This window comes from Acinonyx jubatus, chromosome B2, assembly GCF_027475565.1.
Source record: "Acinonyx jubatus isolate Ajub_Pintada_27869175 chromosome B2, VMU_Ajub_asm_v1.0, whole genome shotgun sequence".
In the NCBI taxonomy this organism is placed as follows: Eukaryota; Metazoa; Chordata; class Mammalia; order Carnivora; family Felidae; genus Acinonyx; species Acinonyx jubatus.
In genome coordinates, this window is record NC_069385.1 from 108,323,275 (window position 1) to 108,344,539 (window position 21,265).

General features: G+C 55.3%; 1 long non-coding RNA gene across 1 annotated transcript; it reads left to right on the forward strand.

Moving 5' to 3' along the window:
* Nucleotides 1-4,214: 4,214 nt before the first annotated feature.
* Nucleotides 4,215-10,096, forward strand: LOC113598525 (uncharacterized). The gene is made up of 3 exons (XR_003419152.2): nucleotides 4,215-6,185; nucleotides 7,922-7,999; nucleotides 9,631-10,096. It is a non-coding gene; the product is annotated as an uncharacterized LOC113598525 (long non-coding RNA).
* Nucleotides 10,097-21,265: the final 11,169 nt, after the last annotated feature.

The window sequence follows — 21,265 nt, forward strand, 5'->3', positions numbered from 1 at the left end:
GTCGCTAATGCCATCCCCAGCTTCCTCATCACTAGCACCCGCACCATCACCCCACCACCTCCTTCCCCCCTCACCCCCTCCCGGCACCGCCACGCTGCCATCCTTACGGGCACTTCTGTCACGACCACCATGTTAGCACTGCTCAATCACTCCAAGGACGCTTGCTCGGTACCCACCATGTTCAATCAAGGTCACGGTGGCGGCCTTTGGAGATTCATCCTGCCCAGGATGTGACATACTGGGAATGGTCCGTATCTCTCACTTTAGGTCCTAACACACAGCCCATCTCCGCCGGGAACGGCATCTCTTTCTCCATCTACCTCGCACTGTTCCAACAACTTCTACACACCTGCCCCCTCCCCGGTGTGTGTGTGTGTGTGTGTGTGTGTGTGTGTGCGCGTGTGTGCGCGCGCAGTCACCCCGACACTGTTTACGCTGGTCTGTAAAGTCAATCTCCATCCAGACTCTATAGCATAGTGGCTCCGGATCCCAGTCCTGACTCCAACGTTTTCGAGCCTGTTGCCTTGGACAACTCACTTTACCTCTCTGTGCCTCCGTCTTCGCAACCGTAAATTGGGTTAATAGTGGAGTTCGTGATAGTCTCGTAGAGTTGTGTGGGTTCCCGGAGATGTTGTACATATAGCACTTAGAACGGAAGTGGGCACACAGCACGTGCTCAGTAAACATGAACTGTTATTGTTGGTGGTGGTGGTAGTAGAGAGTAGTTACTAGGTAGTAATACCTGTGCCAATGCTTGACTCAGGACTTTGCGCTGTGGATGAGGGTTAACACACTCATGGGGACACTCCAGCTTTCCCGCATACACATTTCAGGAGGCAAGAAGCATTGATGAGCCCTCTGAGAACTGTGTGGACCCCTGCCTGCTCCTTGGAGATGACCGGACTCTCTGGGTAAAGGGCGGGCGGTGGGTTGAGAAGGACCGTGCAGGAAGATTGGAGCCACAGACCTGAGTTTAAATCCTGGCTTCCCCAGCTGAGCAACTGTAAGCCCCAGTTTCCTCATCTGTAAAGTGGATCAGTGTGCAGAGCCACTGGGAGGCCATCATTTCTGTTGACCTTGAATGCAGGCACCACAGGTCGCTGTGAGTGGGACTGGGGGCAGGTGTACCTTTGGGCCTCGACCTTCCCACGCAGATAATGGGCAGACCCAGCCAGTCCAGCCTGCTTCACAGAGTAGATGTAGAAGACGCTGAGTGACAGAAAGGGCTCAGAAAAGTAAAACACCCAGGAAAAATTCGAGGCACAGCATTAACAATGATTGACTCAAGCAAAGCTTGGCTCCACCTGACTTGAGAAAATGCACTGAAGTCTGAGCTAGGGTCCTGGAGCAGGGCAGGGGCCAAAGGGGAGAAGGACCGATGGGTCCCTCACCTCAGGCTTAGGGAGGCCACTTTGCTCAGACTCCCATGTGCACCAGCACATGGTCCCTGGGGAGGGGTAGCTGAGACGAGGCTGGAGGGGGTGGCCTGAGAGGCCTACAGGTTTTCCTGGGGTCCCCAACACGTTGATATCCACACAGCTGCAACCACCTGAGGATTGCCTCCACCCTCCTCCCACGGTGGCGCCCTGACCGTGAACCTTCAGGGAATAAACAGGGGCAGCCGCCAGCTGACTGCTGTGTACTCCTGGCCCCCACAATGTAAACTCCTGGGGACGTGTTTATGTTGCCTGGGTCTGTCCCCAGCCCCTGCCCAACTCAGAGGGGTCACGCCACGCCAAATGTCACGTGCACAGGGGAGCTGGATTCTTCCACATGGTGGTGGTGGTGGGACAGAAAAAGGCCGGGGGATAATGGGGGACAGCGATCAAAGACAGCTGGAACTGGGTGGCCAGAGGGAGAGTGGCAAAGGGAGAAGGGACAGCAAGTACTACCACTGAGTGTTCGGACAGTGCCCTGTTCCTAGAGTGTCAGATAGGGATCTTAGCATATTCCTGGCCTGGCCACTGAGCTGGGTCACTCTGTGGCCTTCTAGGGCCGGTCTTGGCCTCAGACTCTGGGGTCACGGAGCCTAGAGCTCTGCCCAACTCACAGCTGGCCTGAGAACTGGCCTACTAGGCTTCTCTTTGGTTTATCTTTTCACTGTCCTCTGCCAGGCACTACGCCAAGCCTCTTGTGCATATTATCTCATTTAAGCCCCCCCACCTGCCCGAGGCAGGAACTGCTTTCTGTTCCCCAGGACCCCGTGGGGTGTCAGAGGGGTAAGGAAGCAGCCCCAGGAGATGGGGCCTGGAAGAGCCTAGGCTGGAGTCGGAGCCTGGATCTGTGACCAGAGCATCTCTGCTCTGAGGAGGCGTGCGAGGCAGGCCATTGCCCTTGGGGGCAAGGTGACACCAGAGTCACCCCTAGAACCCAGGGCTCTCAAGTCTTGGGTCAATGTTCTGCCCACTGTACTAGAAACAAGGTAGTGAGTAGGACCAGTCCTGCCCTCAGGGAGCATCAGTCTGAGAGGAGACACAGTTCTGCCCTCAGGGAGCCCCAGTCTGAAGGGGGAGACACAGCCCTGCCCTCAGGGAGCCCCAGTCTGAGGGGGGAGACACAGCCCTGCCCTCAGGGAACCCCAGTCTGGGGCGGGGAGGGGGACACATAGCCCTGCCCTCAGGGAGCCCAGTTTGAGGTTGGAACATAGCTCTGATCTCCGGGAGCCCCTGTCCGAAGGGGAGCCCCAGACCACGGGAAATTGCAAACTGGGCACACCAGTGGGGAGGCAGGTGGAGCCCGAGGGCTTCACACAGCTGGAGTCAGTGTGGGGAGGCTTCCTGAGGGAGGGGGCTGGCAGCCCCTTTAGGAAGGAGAAGTTGAGCAAGTAGCGAGTAGCTTTTGGTGGCCTGGAGGCCAGAGCCGCGTTCCCACACTGCCCTGATTAGGAAACAAGGCTCATCTTGGACTGCCCAGCCGTGTGACAAGCATTCATCTGGGACCTACGCACGTCTCAGGACTGACACCCAGGGAAGGCTATTTTAATCTGGGAAGTTGCCTGCTCCTTGGCCCGCCCCCAAATAACCTGGCTCCCGAAGGAACCTGCCATACTGTGGGCCTAGCGGAGCGCTCAGCCCTTGCACCGCCACTATGGCCAGCCTTTCTCCTCAGACGGGAACTCCCCTCTCGGACTGGAGCCTTCCCAAGCTGGGGCTCTGTCTCCTTCCTTAGCCTGGGGTCCTCCTCAGGGCAGAGGTTGTTTCTCGCATCAGATTAGGAGCTCCTGGAGGGCAAAGGTGATATCTCTCCACTCAGACCGGGAGCTCCTCAGAACTTTTGGGTTCCGGAGCCTGATTCCCTACAGAATGTAGGGGGGCGGTGGGGTCCAGGTGAATTTGTTCTGTTTCCAGCCTATATTAGGAGGATGCTTTTGTGGTGGAGAAACCAGATCCCTCCCCGCCCCCGCCACTCCGTGGCCACGAGTGAATCTGGCTGGCAGGCTCAGGAGGGGCCTAGGCTATGCCCGGCTCTGCCAGGACGCCCTGCCCTGCTGCGGGCCACATGGCCCCTGACAGGAGAGTTCACATGTCCCACACCGGGCAGCCACCTGCTGCCTCCTACCTCCCAAAATAGGAAAGCGTTGGCCTTCTCCCGTTACCAGCTGCACACCCCACTGCCCTTGTCCTCGGGCTGGGGCTCTCCTTCCTCCCTGCCCTGTTCCTCTGGGGAGGATGTCAAGGGGGCCCACCCCCAGCCCTGACTGTCCTCAGAGCTGGATGACGACGTGGCCAGAGCAGGGTTGGGTTACCCTGTTCCTGGGATAGGTACCAACTGGGGAGGGAGCCCACTAACCGGTGTTCCTTGTAAGGAACCAGTGTCCGTGGGGCCTGTTAAGAGGGTCCCGGCTACCCACCAGCCTTCTTTCCTGCCCAGTATCCAGCACAGCCCCTGGCATGAAGTAGGGGGTTGAGGGTGTGGCTGTTGACCCAAGTGATAACATTAACTGTTGCTTATTGAAGGCTGAGAAACCGAGGCTCAGGCTTCGAGAACGCGCTCCGTCCTCACACAGCCTTCTCTCCATTCATTTCGCAAGCAACCATTTGAAAAAATGTTTTTCTTATGTTTATTTATTTTTGAGACAGAGAGAAACAGAGCATGGGGGGGGGGGGGAGCAGAGAGAGAGGGAGACACAGAATCAGAAGCAGGCTCCAGGCTCCGAGCTGTCAGCACAGAGCCCGACGCGGGGGTCAAACCCACCAACTGTGAGATCACGGCCTGAGTCGAAATCAAGAACCGGATGCTTAACTGACTCAGCCACTCAGGCGCCCCCACAAGCAGCTCTTTCTAACTGCACACTCACTATGTCCAAGGCACTATGCGAGGCACTCCCTATTACTTTGTTTAATCCTCACAGCACCCTACTGAGAGGGTGTATAGTTGTACTATTTAACTTTAGAGGGAATAGACACAGAGAAGTTGAGTGACTTGCCTAAGGTCACGTAGCAAGGAAATGGTGGAGTTGGGTTTCAAGCCCATGATAGTACATTTGTTTTCTTCCCCCCTTTGTTTGACATTTTATTATGAAAAACTAAACGTTCAGACACATCGAATACTACAAAACACCTGCAAATATGCATGACAAAGATAGAACAATGAGCATTTTGCCAGATTTGCTTCTTTTTTTTGCGCTAAAATATTTCAAAGTCAATTATAGACGTCGTGACACTTGAGAATGTGTCTCTAAAAAAACAAACTCAATTTTCTATATAAACCAGCATGCCATTCCCACACTGAGCAAAACAAACAATTTCCTGCTATCATCTAATGCAAGGATCACGTTTACACCCCCCCAGACAGAACACGCTCTCGCCTGGATTCTTTTTTTTTTTTCTTCAATTGTTTTCTTAACGTTTATTTATTTTTTGAGAGACAGAGTGTGAGCGGGGGAGGGGGCAGAGAGACAGAGGGAGTCACAGAATCCGAAGCAGGCTCCAGGCTCGGAGCTGTCGTCACAGAGCCTGATGTGGGGCTCCAACCCGCGAACCGCGAACCGCGAACCGCGAACCGCGAACCGCGAGATCATGACCTGAGCCGAAGTCGGACGCTTAACCGACTGAGCCACCCAGGCGCCCCTCTCCTGGATTCTTATTGCACCACTTCGCTGCTCCCAAGGAGCAAATGGACGGGGTTTGGAGGAGATCTTTTCCAGCCTCTCTCCCTAGGTCCCCTGCGGGAGACAACCCCTTCCTTCCCTCTTACCCCTTTGGGGGCAAGTTTGCTAAACAGGAGAGTCCCAGGGACCTACGGTGGATGGTGAAGCTGTGCGGGAGGCTCGGGGGAGCCCTTTGTCCTCGGGTAGTCGTCCCGAGGACCTGAGTAGAGCCATGTCCTGGTTGTAGGGACCTCAGCAGAGGCTCTGATGCCCTGGCCCTCCAGCCAGCGTGTAGGCTGTCCCAATCCAGGGGGGCCTTGACCCTAGGAGCCCCTCCCCTTGGAGGCTCCCTTGTCCACCCTGTGCCTGCAGACCAAACAGCCCGCTGGCCTGCTTCAGCCAAAACAGGAGCTAGAGGAAGGTCAGCTTATCAGGCCTCCCCTACTCCCTTACCCCATGGGCCTGCCTTTCACCACAATCAGTGTCTGGGGTGAGGGAAGGGTTGATGGCACAAGGTGAGGCCACTCTTGGGGTCCACTCCCGCCTGAAGAGGAATGCTTTTCAGCAGGACTCTGAGATAGCCCGGGGCCCCACGGGCAATAACAAAGGAGCTTGCCTGCCCGTGGCCAGTGAGGATAGGGGTCTCTAAGTTTTCTTCTGGCCCCCATGTCTGTACTGTCCTAATCTTTGGGATGGGTGGGAAGGACCTTGACCTAAGGCAGGAGGTGATGACCTCTTGGTCTTTGCTCTCTGAAGGGGATTAAAGTGTTCAAGGCCAGGTCAGACCAACCCTGAAAGAACAGGGTCTGGGTTTCCCTTCTCAGACTGGGGTCCCTGAGGCAGGGCTGTGCCTCCCCCTCAGACAGGGGCTCCCTGAGACTGGGTCAACACTAACCTTCCCTCACCATTGTTACCTCTAGGTGCACCCCGCTATCCACATACACTGAGTGTGGCTCCTGTGAGAGTGGAGCTCCTCCGAGGACCCCTGATCCTCATTGCTCAGGAGCCTGGAGCTGGGCTGAGAGTAGAAATGAGTTGGTTTCACTTTGCTGGAGAGAAGCAGAAGTGGGATAAGCTGGTTGGAGCCCACTGCCTGGTGGGTAATAGAATCTGCTCCCTCTGACAGTTTGGGGTGTGACTGCCTGGTATGGGGACAGGAGAGGGAAGGGAGGGCCTCCTCCAGGGCCCCTCCTTCCTTGTCTAGAATACTCCATGTAACCTTTTTGTGGGACATTCCCAGGCTGTGAGGGGCTTTCAGGTGGGGAATGTGGGGGGGAGGGGCTCAGGAGCAGGAGGTGGGTCCCGAAGGGCCCTCCGTGGGCTGTTGAAGAAGTTCCTTCCCCTGTTTTCCCCAGCGCCAGCCAGGACTTCGCTGGGCAGGGGCAGGAGGAGAGGTGGCTCAGCCTTGTGTGGGGCTGAGTGGGGAGGGGAGGACAAGCTCCAGGAAAACAAGGACCAAGGCTGCCAGATAGTGGGGGTGGGCGGGGGTGAGGGAGGGGCCTTCAGGGCTCTCCCCAGGGCCAAAGCTCTGAGGCCACGGCTCCACTGCCTTCAACCTGACCCCAGAGATTGGTCCCATCAGGGTGTCCTGTGTGGAGGCTGCCTCCCTGGGGAGCCCAGTCCTACCTTCTCTCCCGGAGTCCTGTATCTGTGCACCCCCTGCAGCTCTCAGCACCTTACAGCGCCCAGGCTTGTCTCCCAGACACCACACGAAGGTCCTTTCGGTCTCTCCCAAAGCACCTGTCGCTGGGCTTTGCCTACAGCCGACACTTCAGCCAACTGACTCCCTCACGCTGAACCCTCTGATTACAATCCTAGTTTGTCCTGAGCCAAGTGCTCAGAGTAATGCCCCTTTATCAGCACTTCCTTCGTGCCCTGCCCTGCATCTCTGTCCATCAGGTCCGATCACCCTGTTCCCTTGGGTGGTCACTCAGTGGTGCGGGAATACAGCTGGAGAGGCTGATGCTTAGACCCCTGCATCCTGGGGGCTGAGAGGGAAAAGGAACCACAGTGTGAAGGGAAAACACTGTCGTGCCTTCAGGGACCCCCATTCTGAAGGGGAGACACAGCCCTGCTCTCAGGGACCCCAGTCTGAGGGCAAGACCCAGCCCTGCCTCAGGAAACCCCATTCTGAAGGGGAGACACAGTCTTGCTCTCAGAGAGCCCCAGGTTGAGGGAGGAGACACAGCCCTGCCTCATAGATCCACAGTTGGAGGGAGAGACAGAGCCCTGATCTCAGGGAGCCCCAATCTGAGAGGGGGAAGCAGACCCCTTCTCAGAAAGTTCCAGTCTGAGGGGGCAGACACAGCCCTTACATCAGGGAGCTCACAGTCATTAAGGGGAAACCTATCCCTTCAGCTCCCATTCACCATCAAAACAACATTGAGAGTTTGGGGGGGGGGGGGAAGGAGAGTAATGGCCAAGGACTCCCACATTGACTTTTCTCAAGTTCCTGAAGTATTTCTGCTCTCAGCCAGGGTCAGGGTGAAGTGAACCCCCTGCTCAGACCCTTGCAGGCTCATCTTCACCACAAGGACCTAAGAGCAGGAATGCCTGGGACCTCTTTAGCTCTTGATGATTTTTTTCTTGTGGGAGAGCTGAGCCCCATGACTGGCCTATATAGGTGCTCATCACTGGTGGCCATTTGATTTATTCAGTCTTCTCCCATTAATTGCGTCCAGGGAATCTCATCCAGCCACATGTCACTATGCGTCCCCATTTTAATAGGTGATGAAACTGAGACTCAGAAACTTGAGAGGATGCCCAAACCCCATAGCTAGGAAGTGACAGAGGCCCAGTTCTGCTTGGCCTCAAATCGTATGTTCTTTTTAGGAGCCGAGCTCGTCCTCTGTTCATGTGGGGACAGAGCTCCATCCAGCTCCACAGACTCCGGATTATATAGTTCCACTGGTGAGTGTGAGGATTGGCTGTGGGGTTTCTGGAGGTCTGTGTCTTGGGGCCTTTGGGAAAATAACCTGTGGATACTTGGGGAGACCTCAGAGAGGGGTATGGGGCAGGGCAGAGAAGGGAGGAGAGGTAACTTCACTAGCCACCATTGTGCAATGGGTGAGGCCTGCCTGGAGGAACAAAAGGATACAATCTCAGCAAATAGCAACAGGTTCTGTGACCAAGGAAGCTCTGCAAATGCTGATAGGCTCTGCAAACCCACCAGGCTCTGCAAACCCCCAATAGGCTCTGCAAACCCAGCGGGTTCTGCAAATGCTGACAGGCTCTGCAAACTCTGTCAGACACTATGCACTGACCACCTCACAATGGCAATGGGAGGGAGGGACATCATGGAGGGGAATACCTTGTGATCCAGAGATGCTAAGGGAAGTTTCCACTTACCTTAGAAGTGAAGGCAGGTGGTTGGTTCCCAACAGTGGCTCTGCCTTTGTGAGGAAGTCATGGAGAAGGACGCCAAGTCCTCTGCCCTCCTTCTATAGCCTTCTTCAGTGCCTCTGCCTGGTAGTTTCCCCCTTAGCAGGCCGCAGAGGTGCAGGGCAGGAGGACTATGACTGGGGGAGTCCGTGGGGAGCAGGCACGTGAGGCAGGGAGGTCCCCCAGGTGGAAGCCTGGGCAGCTGGGGGATGGGGTAGTCTGGTTCCAGGTAGCCATGGGGCAGGCTGGAAGCCCTGCCTACCCCCGCCTATGGCCCCTCTGGGCTCTAGAATGTCCCAGCCCTTCATACTCTGCCTTGAAAGCAGGGGAGGGAGTGGTCAGAGCAGCAAACTTTTCCGAATGGAAAATGATGAAATCGTTCTGGAAAGCTGACTTTCCCAGGCTCTCGTGGGTACAGCTGACAAGGGGAAACCTGAGCCCTGTGGGCAGGCAGGGGGTCCAGCAGCAGGGGATCAGAGGCGCCTCTCTATGACCGAGTCCTGGGAAGCCACTCCAGAGCCATCAAGGGCCTGTTGCCCAGGGGCTGCCCTTGTTAGGGCGGGGGGAGTGGGACGCTGAGTTACCACTCCAGCCCACAGTCCCTGACAGTCTACGCTCAACCCAGCAACTACAGTGATGCTGTGGCAACAGACAATTCCTGTCTCTCCTCAGCTCACTCCAAGTCAAGGCCAAAGTCCTTACTGCAACCGGCATGGCCCCACGTGATCCCGCCCTTCTACCACTCTGCTCCTTACTCTGCCTCTTTGTTCCTCAGATGTGCTGACACACTTCTACCTCAGGGCCTTTGCACTACCTGTTTCCCTCTGCCTGGATGCTCCACCCCCCCCCCCCCGCCCGTGGACATCCACAAGGCTTACCCCCTCACTTCCTTGACAGCCTTGAATATCACCTTTTTAGCAAGGCTTTTCCTGACCACCCTATTCAACACTGCAACCTACCCTCCCCACCCCAGCCCTGGCACCGCCCCCCTCTTCTGTATTACCATGCTTTCTTTTTCTCCAGATAATCTCCAAACTATTTCTTTTCGTAGTGGGTTAAAGGGTGCCCCTCCCCCACTCAATGATATGTCCACATCCAAACCCCTGCTACCTGAGAATACGACTGTAGTGGGTTGAACGTGTCCCTCTTCCAAAATTCAGGCCCACCCGGAACTTCAGAATGTGACCTTATTTGGAAGTAGGGTCTTTGCCTATGTGTTTAAGTTAAGGCTCTGGAGATGAGATCATCCTGGATTTAGGGTGAGCCCTAAATCCAATAACTCGTCAGAAGAGGAGACACGGAGGGATGCGGGAAGACACGGGGAGAAAGCCGTGTGAAGACGGAGCCAGAAACCCGAGGGGTGCGGCCTCAAGTCAAGGAACCCCAAGGATTGCCAGGAGCCACCAGAAGCTGGAAGAGGCACGATCCTCCCCTCTGGGAGCCTTTAGAGGAAGTATAGCCCTGCCAACACCTTGATTTTCAGACATGTAGCCTCCAGAACTGGAGGGAATAAATTTCTGTTGTTCTAAGCCACCAAGTTTGTGGTAATTTGTTATGGCAGCTACGGGAAATGAATACAACGCTCTGTCATTTACTCATCTATTTGTTTATTATCCATAAACACACTCCCCCTCCTCACATCTCAACTCCAAGAAGACAAGGGTTTTGGTTTATTTTGCTCACTGACATATCCCCAAGCAACTAACGCAGTGCCTGGCACATAGCAGGTGCTCAATAAATATTTGTCAAATGGCTGAGTAAATAAGTTAGATGAGAGCAAGGAGTACCAGAGATGGGGGGTGGGGGGTGGCTTTCAGGGGATCCACTTGGCTGCCCAGTTCCCGGGGCCCGCTGAGTCCAGCTCAGTGTGGGGGGAACCCAGCACCTGTGCAGAGGACCACCTGGAAGAAGAGGAGAGTGAGAACTGGGGTCCCTTGGGATGAGCCTCCCTTGACAGGTGGCCTCAGTTCCGCTCACAGAGGGATGAGTGGAGCCTGCCCTGTCCCCACATTCAGCCTCCCCAGGCTTGGTCCCAGCTGGACACTCTGTGGGATGGGCCTCTGCAGACAGGAGGTACCCTCCCTCCACATCCCACAGCCAAGGGATCCACCCTGCACCCCAACTTCAGATGCCCCAACAGTTGGTACAGAGAGGACCCCAAGACCTCCCCGAATCCCTGTGCAGACCCAGCCCTGTGCTGCTAGCCGGGCCTCCAGGGCCACGGTGTGCGGAGGACTGGGGAGGGTCTAGAGGCCGACGGGAGAGGATCCCAGGGGCAGAGGTGGGACGTCATCCACCTCTAAGTCCTCAAGTCTCCATCCGGACCTGGGCTCCTCCCTGACTCCTGACACTGGTGAAGCTGGCCCGTCCGTGGTGGCTTAGAGATAGCTAGAGATTCTTTGCCACTCCCTACCGTCAAGAGGTAGAGTCCACTTTCTCTCCCCTTGAATCTGGCTTGGCCCTGTGACTTGCTCTGAGGGGAAAAAAATGCAGCAGAAGTGATACAGTGCCAGTTTCGGGCTTAGCACTTAAAGGGCCTGGTTGCTTCCCCACCCCTCCTCCCTTCCCCGACTCAAGCCTCCGCCATGCTGGAAGGCATTCCAGGTGATTCTGTTGCAGGAGAATGGAGGCCCAGCTGATCATGGAGAGGTCTACAGTTTGTGGGTGAGGCCACTTGGACCTGCCAGCTGCAGGCAGCTGATTTGGCGACCCGGCCCCAGATGAGACTTCCAGAACAACCAGGACGACCCCCACAAGTGTGAGAAATAAACAAACCATTGTTGCTTGAGGCCACTATCTTTGGGAGTGGTTTGTCTGCAGCCATAAAACCCTTAGAGGGCTGTATCTCAGAGGCCCTGTTGATTCCAACATGGTAGGATTTTTGAGAACTTACCTTGAAGCTGGTTCCCTAGTGACTGTGGAGAGACACGTATCTCAGACTCTGCAGACACAAGGTCTTGAGCTGGAAGGACGTCACTGATTGTAGAATTCTGAGCAGCCCAGGAGGCCTTGCGCCGTCCCTTCTCAGCTTCCGGCCATATCACCGCCCATCAGAAAGTTCCCTCCACACTCACTGGCCTCTGCTCAGCTTCAGCTCCAGCCCTGGCCTCTGTGGTCTGGGCTGAGGGTAGGGGGCAGAGCCAGAAAAAAAAGGTCTAGAATGACTGGCGGTCTTCCCCTTTCTCTGTGTGCTCTTTGCCAAAGTTAGCTGGCTAGGGAGGCCACTGGTAAAATGTTCTGTTCCAGATGTTGCCCAGAGGTGTTGGGGGATGCCATGATACCGAGGACAGCCAAGCCTGGCTGTGGGGAGCATGCTGGGAGCAGGGCATGCTTGTGTCCTGATCCAGAATGGTCCAGGGCTCTGCCTGGCAGCTGGGGACAGAGAAGGCTATGAGGCACGGACACTGGAGAAGACAGTGCTGATCTGACCCTCATCACCGAGGACGATGGCTATATCCGCGCCTGTTGTGGTTCTGTGTTTGGTGGCCTGGGCTCTTGGAAGGGGTGGAGAGACCAGGCGGTGAGGGCCTGGGCTGGACCCCTACATGCTGCCAACATCCACCCTAACTGTTCTAACTGTCCCGGGAGGTGCCCATGGGAGGGCCTCCCCGCTTCTGACCCATGTTCTCAGGGCAGTGGGAATGTTTGACAAGAGTGACGGGTGTGACCCCAGAGGTCCCTTTGGCCCCCCAGGAACTCAGATGCAGGGTTTCTGAGAAGCGTTGTGCCTGGCCTGCCTCCTGAGCTCTGATGGTCGTGCACGCCCATTTAGGCTGCCTGAGTTACCCTTTGGCCTCTGGAGACAAAGTGCTTGTGGCCCCTCCTGGGGGTTTCTGGGCCTCCGGGCCCTGCCGTGAATGTTGGCAAACAGCTCCTGCCTCCTCCACATGCGATCGGCCACCATCCCTTCCCCCACCGGGGAGCCCAGCCAGGGTAGTGGGTTGTCGCACGGGCAGGGGTAGGCAGCTGTGCCCTGTCTCTGGTGCATCATGTGTCTCCTGGCCTCTCGCCGGGTGAGTCCAGGCTGAGAACCTTCCTTCTCTCTTCCAGTGGGTGTTTCTCAAGGTCGTGCTCTGCCCCTGCCCTTTCACCCCTCTGGGCGGCCCCACCCCACCCCAGGGTCCAAATCCCCAAGCCCCAGCTCGGTAGTGGGGGACTCTCCGTGTGGCCTGGAGCAATTCACTGCCCCATCTCCCAAGAGGAAGACTAGAAATATTCTCAGGCCTGCCTCTGCCGTCTCCGCCACCCTAGGGTTCTCTGCAGAAGTGATGCTCCCCAGTACCTCCCTCTCCCCCTCCTTCCCCTCCCCCACCCTCACCCTCCTTGCCCACCAACCTCCCCTCTTCTCCCCTCTCCTTATGTAAGCTAATGATCCTCTCTGAGCTTTGGTGTCCTCATCTATCAAATGGGAATCCTAATATGTCCCAGGGCCTGGAGAGGGAACCCACAACGGAGGAAGGACCGGACGTGCGAAGGCCTCGTTTCTGCAAGTGGTAGGCCGCCCGTGTGCCCTTGCTGAGCCTGTTCCACGCCTTTGTGCCCATTCTGAGTCTGCAAGCTTGTTCCGTGCCTCGTATGCCTGTTTTCTGCACCTGCTGTGCAGGCCTGTTCGTGAGGTATGTGTTCGGCCTGCGTATGACACATAGGGGGCTGGACACGGACAGCGTGCAGGTGGGGCCTACGACCCTGAGTAAACATCCTCTCTCGGTAGCAGCATGGACTCAGATGGTCCTCTCTCGTGCCATGGACAATGGTTACCTTGTGTAAGCAAGAAGGAAATGTGGGCACTTGTAATTGCTGATTTGGGCTGGGCCCCAAACAGGCTTGGAGAGGGCCAAGCCACGGGGGGCCCGGGAAGCCGGTGCCAATGTCTGGGGCTGGACGCTGGGCAAGAGGGCCCTGGGGGTGAGGCCCAGGGAAAAAGCTGAGACACTGAGCGGAGAGAAAGTGGAAGAGCCCGCATGAGCTTCTTGAGAAATGAAGTGAGGCCGACTGGGCAGGAAATAAATGCGTGCGGAGAGGCCGGGCGGGGCTCGACGCTGCCAGGCGCTTTGGGGAGGGCTCAGGCCGTTCCAGGCAGTATGGACTCGCTTCCTTCCGGACCTAGGCCCCCTGGCGAGCCAAGCACTTAAAGAGAGAAGCCGAGCTGGTCCTTGAGCTGGACAAAGCCTAGCCGAGTCCTCAAACCCTGCTGCTTACTTACAGCTTGCCCACGCCCCTGCTGACGTCCAAGCTCCTGCCTTCTCGGGCTGTAGGAAAAGAGTGTTCACACCCTGAAAAGCCCCGCAGGAGGCTCCTGATGCTGCTGATGGTTCGGGGAAGGTGGCAAGGCGAAGACCTGGATTGGACACTTGAGTCCAAGTTCCTCGGTGCCGGCTGCTTCCTCCAGCCTCTGCTGCAGGGGCCAGTTCCACGAAGGCCCGTGGGGACACCTTTGCCCAGCAGAGGGATGGAAGCCAACAGATGTTTCCCCCGTTTGCCCTCCTGGGGGGACAGTTTTGAGTCATATTTCAAAAAGCTGTTAAATAGGTCCCTGAGGGGTCACCTGTCACCCACAGGGGCGGCTAATGCAATAAAACATCCCGGTATTCACCAACTCCCTTCCCTGTCTCACTCTGTCCCCTGCCCTCCTCCCTTACTCCCGCCCCCTGGGATTGCTTCCCAAATAAACTCTCTGCACCCCGGTCCAAAGCCCACTCAAACCACTTGTAGGGGCAACAAGGCCAGGACAGAGGCATCCTATCTGAGAGAGTCTAACTCTTGGGGGTGAGGGCGGGTGGCAAGCGGGAGCACGGCCCATGGAGGAAAGCCACCTTTAGCTTTCCTCCAAGTTTAATATTTTATTTTATTATTGTATTTTCAGGTTGAATTTTAAACCCTGGCTCTAGGCTGGCTCCCGCCCTGCACAGAAGCCCCCAGCCATGTTGACTTGGTATTTGCCTCCCTGCCCCCTTAGACTCCACTGGGCACAAGCTTTTCCCCAGACCCTGACAGCATGAGGAAGAACCTCATGGTGGCTGGGGCTTCCAACAATTCAGTGTATTTTGCGCCACGTAGCAGGTGCAAGCACACCCTCTGTCCCATGGGCCTTGTTTTGGGAATTTGCTGGTGGTGAGTCTGTCTGGCTTGGCTTCTGATTCATAAGTCCTGGAGGCAAGGACTGGCCCCCTCCATCTGGTTCCTCCTGCATACAGCGGAGGCTCAGACTGCTCTGCTCAGGGCACAAGCAGGTGTGAAAAGCCCATGAAGAGCCTGCCCGTGGACACCATCCTAGACGGGCAGGGGGGCTCTGAGACTTGCCTGCTTCCCTCTTCCGACGCCTCTGGGACAGCAGTGTTGGCGTCATGGGAGCCGGGCTGGGCTGACCTGCAGTTAGGACCCAGGACTACGGGAGTGTCGGGTGGGAAGCTGGATTGAGCCTGCGGCCTTGATCTTGACCCTATTCCGGGGATAGCCCATGTCTCCTTCTGACCTTTGGGGCATGAGGAAGCATTGGTTTCCTCCCCCGTGTAGACTCTGGCTGGCCCTGAGTCACCAGACCTCCTCCTTGTCCAAAAGCCTTCTTTCCCCACGTGCCCAGCTTCTGTCTGCACGATGAGGGGAAGTTTTGCCTTCAGCCTCGCAACCGCCACCCCGACTTCCTCTTACTCTTCTGTCAAACTTGACCTCCACATGCCCCAAATCCCCCTCCCTACCCGCTGCACTTCTCAAGGTGTGGTGAGTGAAGGGACACACAGGAAAGAGGATGGGGAGTGAGAAGCCCCTGCCTGTGGGGGGCACCTGGGTGCAGGGGCAGATCTGGGCTAACACCTTCTGTAGAACCTGACTCCCAAGTGGGATGACCTTGGAGTTGAACAGGCCGAACCCTCTGCTGCTGTGTCCCTGGAAAGACCTGGATCTGTTCCCCTGTGCCCTCCCAAGCCCCAGGCGTGCTCCTGGGGATAACAGAGAGGAGTCTGGCCCCGAGCCAATGGCTGATCTCCAGGGGTTTGAAGACGGTGTCCTTGGTGACTCCAAGGGCTCCTATCCTTAAGCTAAGGGAAGTGTGGGGTTTGGGCCCAAAGCTGGTAGGATACTGGTCTGAATCTGGTTTTACCACATTCTGGTAAAGTGGGCCTCTGAGCCTCAGTTTCCTCAGCTGTGGAATGGGCATACATGTGACCGCCACCAAGGTTGGTGCGAAGGGTTACTAAGGTAATGAGCATAAAAAGCCTTAATACAGGTCACACCTTCTCACCCTGGGTGGTGGGTGCCCGGCTTCCCATCCCACTCCCCTCCACTGGCTACGCTCCAAGGGACCAGTCTCTGTTTTGGAGTATGCTGCTCGCTGGATACAGGGGGACCGTGACCTTGCTTGTCCCTTCCCATGCAGGTCCCACCTACCCTCAGTGTGGCAACCGGGTGTGCCTCACCCTAGAGAGGGGTATGGGCAGAAAGCTGGGGCTGCTGCTGCCCCCCTCTAACGGGGCTGACCGGAGTAAGGCAGGAAGAGGGGTCACTTGGGCCCTCAGATCTCCACTTGGACAGGCCTGGGCTGCTTGGGGAGGCTCAGGGGGGGAGTGGACCTCCCTCCGGTATTTGTCCTTTGAGTGAAAGCCAGGTCTCTTGCTCCCCTCCGTTCCCATCATTACCTGTCACAGACCTGGCACCCGGGAAGGCACGATCTATGCGCCATTGCTGTTGGAAAAATGGCGGTTCTGTTGCATCATGGCCTTGGGGGTGGCCTCCCCGAGTTGGGCCTCAATTTATCTTCTTCAATCCATCTGCTAACCAAAGTTTTGAGTGCTTCCTTTTGGGGAGGGGAGGGGAGCCCAGGTGGGCTACTTTGGGCTCTGGAACCTGCCTGACCTTGAGCTGTTTGGGGGTCAGCAATGCCCTTTCTACTTGCCAGCCCAATGCCTCTGACTGCCCAGCAGCTCCAAAGCAGTGGGAAGGGCGGAATCTGACTGCCCCATTCCCCCCCTCCTCCCCACCCAGCCATCTCTGCTCTACTGTCCATCCTCTCTCCATCCCAGGGGTTCATGGGCATAGCACCTCCTCCTTCTGCCCGTGTCCACAGCTCCCGGGGCCTCATCACCCCTGACAGCCTTAGTCTAGCCTCTGCTTCCCTGACTCCCTCCTGGAGGGGACAGCAGGACTGGGGGTGGGGGGATGAGTGGCAGATATTATTTTCCTAAATTGCCAAGACAAAATCTCCCATCCTGCATGTTTTTCTAGAACCTTGCCACACCCTTGGCAAGAGGTGGAGTCCAATCCTCTTGGCCTTGAATGTGGGTGGGTCTGTGACTTTCTTGTATTCAATACAAGGCCGCAGAAGAGACTGCACGACTCTCAGGGCCAGGCCAGAAAAGACAACAAAACTTCCACCGTGCCGCCTGCGGTGCTCTTGCTGGAACCCGGAGGCTGCCATGCTGTGAGGAAGCCCAAACTAGTTCGTGTGGAGACACTGCCACCACAGGACAGAGCCTGAGCCAGAACCGCCTGCTGAGCCCTTTCCCAGCCCTTGACCCACAGGCTCCGGAGAGGCTGTGACAGGATTTGTTTTAGCCGCTCAGTTTGGCTCAGTTTTGAGGGGTCTGTTCCACAGCAGGGGTGACCAGGGAGGGTGAGAGAAGCTTCACGTGGGGCGAGCAGGGTGGGGAGAGCACTGGCCTGGGGTCTCAGCATCTCTGCCACCAACTGGCCCTTGCACAACTCCTCCTATGCGGACCTCAATTTCTTCTCTTAACAGTGAAGGGCTCAGACTAGCCGCACTGTGAGACATGGTCAAGTCTGGATAATGAGCTTCTTACGACTTATCATGTCCTCCATGTAAAACCTTGCTCCTTCCAGGGAGCCCAGTCCCCCAGGGACCACCTCCCTCACAGAGCTCCCTGCTTTCTCTCTAGCAGGGTGCCTAGAACACAGGCAGCTCAGCCCCTCTGCCTCTCCATGGTGCCCGGGTCTTCTGTCATAGTTATACAGCACTCGCTTTAGCTCCTCTGTATGGGTGGTGACATCCTGAATCTCGAAGGCTGTCTTTCTCTGTTGCATTTTCCCCACAGCTTTGGAGACAGTGTTGGGGGCATAGCTGGCCATCCTCCCGTACCTGCCATTACAACTAGTTAGATGAATGAGTGAAGGTGTGAATGATACTGACTAGCACTCTGATTGTTATCAATGAGCACTTACTATGTGCCAGGCACTGTGCAGACCTCTTTGCAAGCATCAACTCACTGAATCTTCACAGCCTTGTGAGGTGGGTAGCATCTGCAGCCCCACTAACAGTTGAGGAAATGGAAGCCTGAGAAGGTGAAGTGACTTGTTCAAGGTCACACAGTAAGTGGTGTGGCAGAGCCAAGATGGGAGCCCAAGAAGTGTGCTCTTAACCGCCACGATATGGCTCATTTTATCCTCCCCATTTTGTGGATGAGGAAACTGAGGCTTGAAGACCCTAAGTAGGCTGCCCAGTGACGTAGCTGCTAAGGGGCAGAGCTGAAATTTCCATTCGGATCTGTCTGCAAAGGGCTGTGGCCCTGACCTCCGGGCTCCCTTGTCCCATAGTGGGGATGCACGTTCTTCAAGAAATCCGTGTGGGTATGGTCAGCTCCTGCCGAGAGGGCAGGTGGGGGCATCGAGACAGGGTCACAGCCTGGAAAGGGGCTGTTGTCCCCTTTGATTTGATGGCAACAGTGCATTTAGGGGTCGTGGGGGCCCTGGGCCTGAGCGGCCCTTCTGTTCAGCTCCGGGCAGGGTTCCTTCTACAGGGAGGACCACTAGCAGCCAGCCATGACCTTGCTCTCAGCCTCTCCACCCTCTTGTACTCTCTCTGGCCAGATGTCAAACTTCTTATCTCACTGGGTGTGCATCTCCTCTGGGCTGTATGAGGACACTTTGGCCCAAGAAGGGTCGGTGACTCAACCAGGGTCTCTGGGGAGGCCTGCCAGGGCAGGGGCCTGCCTGGGGCTGCATTTCACTTCCCATTTTGCCAACTTGTCACCACGCTTGTTGTCATCGCATGCTCTGTGGTGCCCTAGGCTGGTGGGGGTGGGGTGGGGGGTGCTTTCCGGGACATGGCATTCTGAGTGCTTGGAGAGACGTCTTTGGGGCCAAAGCCCTGCCCGCAGCCGTGAGTGAGCCACCACTGTGGTCAGCGAGCTTCCTCAGAGCCAGTTCTCGATGTTGAAACTCGGGTAAGGCCAGAGATGCTTGCGTGCTCTGACGTTCCCCGGGTGGGTGACAGGGGGGCTCATGGCCCCAGATCTGGGTGTCTGGGGCTGATGACATTCAGATGGACCTTGGGTGAGTGCTGTGGGGGCAGTCAGTCAAAGCGCGGGCCCCAAGTAAACAGTTTTGTCAGGCTCCCGTTTCTCCTAGGTCAAAGAAACAAAATCCTTACGCTTTGGTTTATTGAAGCAGAATTGGGCTCAGAAGTGAATTATTGAACCGGGAGACTGGTATGAGCCTGGGCGGAATCACACGATGGCAAGAAGCTGGAAACTGTCCAAATGCCTGTGAGCCGCAGAGTGGAAGAAGGGACTGTGGCTGTGTGGTCACCTGTGAAATACTACGCAGCCGTCAAAACGTCAAAATGCGTGACCTGCTCTAACATGCACCCATACGCACGAATCTTGGCCACATAAAATTGAGATGAAAAAAGTCCCAAGAGATTACGTACCACATGACGCTCTTTAAAAAGTTAAAAACCATTGCAGTTTTTAAAAGTTCATTTCATGGAATCCGTATGGATATAATTAAACTCTGTAAAGTATTAAGCAAGGGAATGATGAAGAGGAGATTCAGATGACAGTGACCATAGGTCGCGGGATGGGGGAACGGGAGGCCATGGTGTGATGTGGTTATTGTCAAGGACTAGCTGTTGTTCTGGGTGGTGGATTTGTGGATGTTTATTGCATTATTAAAACCAACTAACTAACCACATAAATCAAAGTGGGCTGTGAACAGACCATTAAGGAGCATCGTGGACCATGGACGCTGAAAGCCCAAGATCGAAACAGAAAAACAAAGCAAAGCAAAGCTAGGCTAAGCAAAAGGCATGACCTGAGAGGGCCTTCGTGCCCCCCTAAAGAGGAGGGCATTAGGATAGGTTTGAGTGGGGGCGCCTGGGTGCTTAGTCAGTTGAGCATCTGACTTGATTTCGGCTCAGGTCGTGGTCCTAGGGTCGTGGGATCAAGCCTGGCATCCTGGCTTGGAGCCTGCTTAGGATTCTTTCTCTCTCTCTCTCTGCCCCTCTCCCCTGCTCATGTTCTCTCTCTGTCTTAAAAAAATAAATAAAGGATATGCTTGAGTGGGGAAGAACAGGAGCTTGGCAGTCTGGGGACTCATGGGTTCCAGCTCTGGGACCCTGGAAGGGGTCCTGTATTAGTTTTCCAATGCTGTGTAACAAATTGCCTCAAACTTAACCTGAACCCACACCTCTTTCTTATCTCACAGTTTTTGTAGGTCAGTAGTCTGGTCTGGGCACAGCATAACTAGTTCTCTGCTCAAGGTCTGACCAGGCTGAAATCAAGGTGCTGGCTGGGGCTATGATCCTATCTGAGGCCCTCCTTTGTCAAGTTCCCTGTTGTTGTGGGACTGAGCGACTCAATTCAGATGTCACTGCTGTTTTCTGCTGTGGGACTCTCTCCACAACACGGCAGTTTGCTTCCTCAAGGTCAACAGAAGAACACCTCTGCTGCTTTGAACCTCTCTGATGTCTTCCATCTAGACTGTAGACTCTAGACTCTACCTAGACTCTAATTTCAAAGGTATACCTGATCAGGTCAGACCCACCCAAGAAAATCTCCTGGGGGATTAACCAAAGTCATGTGATTGGGGACCTTAACTACATCTGCAAACTCACTTCATCTTTGCCATAGAATGTGATCTAATCACAGGAGTGATGCCCCAGGTCTTTCCCACACTCAAGGGAGAGGATTTTACAGGGGGTGTATGCCCAGGAGTGGGAATCTTGAGGGCCATCTTAGAATAACACCTACTACAGCTCCTTTCCAAGCCTTGGTTTTCTCCTTCACAAAGTAAGGAGTACAAACTCTCCCCTGGAGGCATTGTGGGAAGATTAAATGACATGACGTGTACAGAAATGCTGTCGTCCATTCAGGGATACTTAGTTCAGGCAGGCTGCTGGGAGCTCACTGAACACAGGGGTGTGCAGCATGGGGGACATGACCTTGTGGGGCTGACAATGGCATCCGGACAAGTAAAGAGCATAGTGTGATTGGTAGGTAGGATCTGTATGCTGAAAACTACAGAATGCTAGCTCAAGAAATCAACAAAGACCCACACAAATGGAAAGATACTGTATCTAACTCAACACAGTCAAGATATCCATTTTCTCCAAGTGAGTTACACATTGGACACAACGCCAACCAAGATCCCTGCAGGATTTTTTGTGGGGGTGGGGTAGATATTAACAAGTGGGTTCTAAAATTGTACGAAAGGGTAAAGAACTAGAATAACTAAAATGATTTTGAAAAGAAAATGGGAGGGATCCACTCAATGTTAAGACCATATAAGATGACACTAATCAGGGTGGTGGCGTACTGGCAAAGAGATGGAAACAGATCAGTGAAACAGAATGGAATGTGCAGAAATTGATCCACACGAATGTGATCGATATGTGCAAAGGTCCCAAGACATGGTAATGCTGACAGGTCAGTCTTTTCAACAAACGGTGTTGGAACAATGGGTCGCCCACGAGCAATACGACCTACTCATAAGCGATAACTCAAAATGGATCATAGATCTAAATGGAAAGCATGAAACTGTGAAAGGTTTCGAAGATAACATATGTGA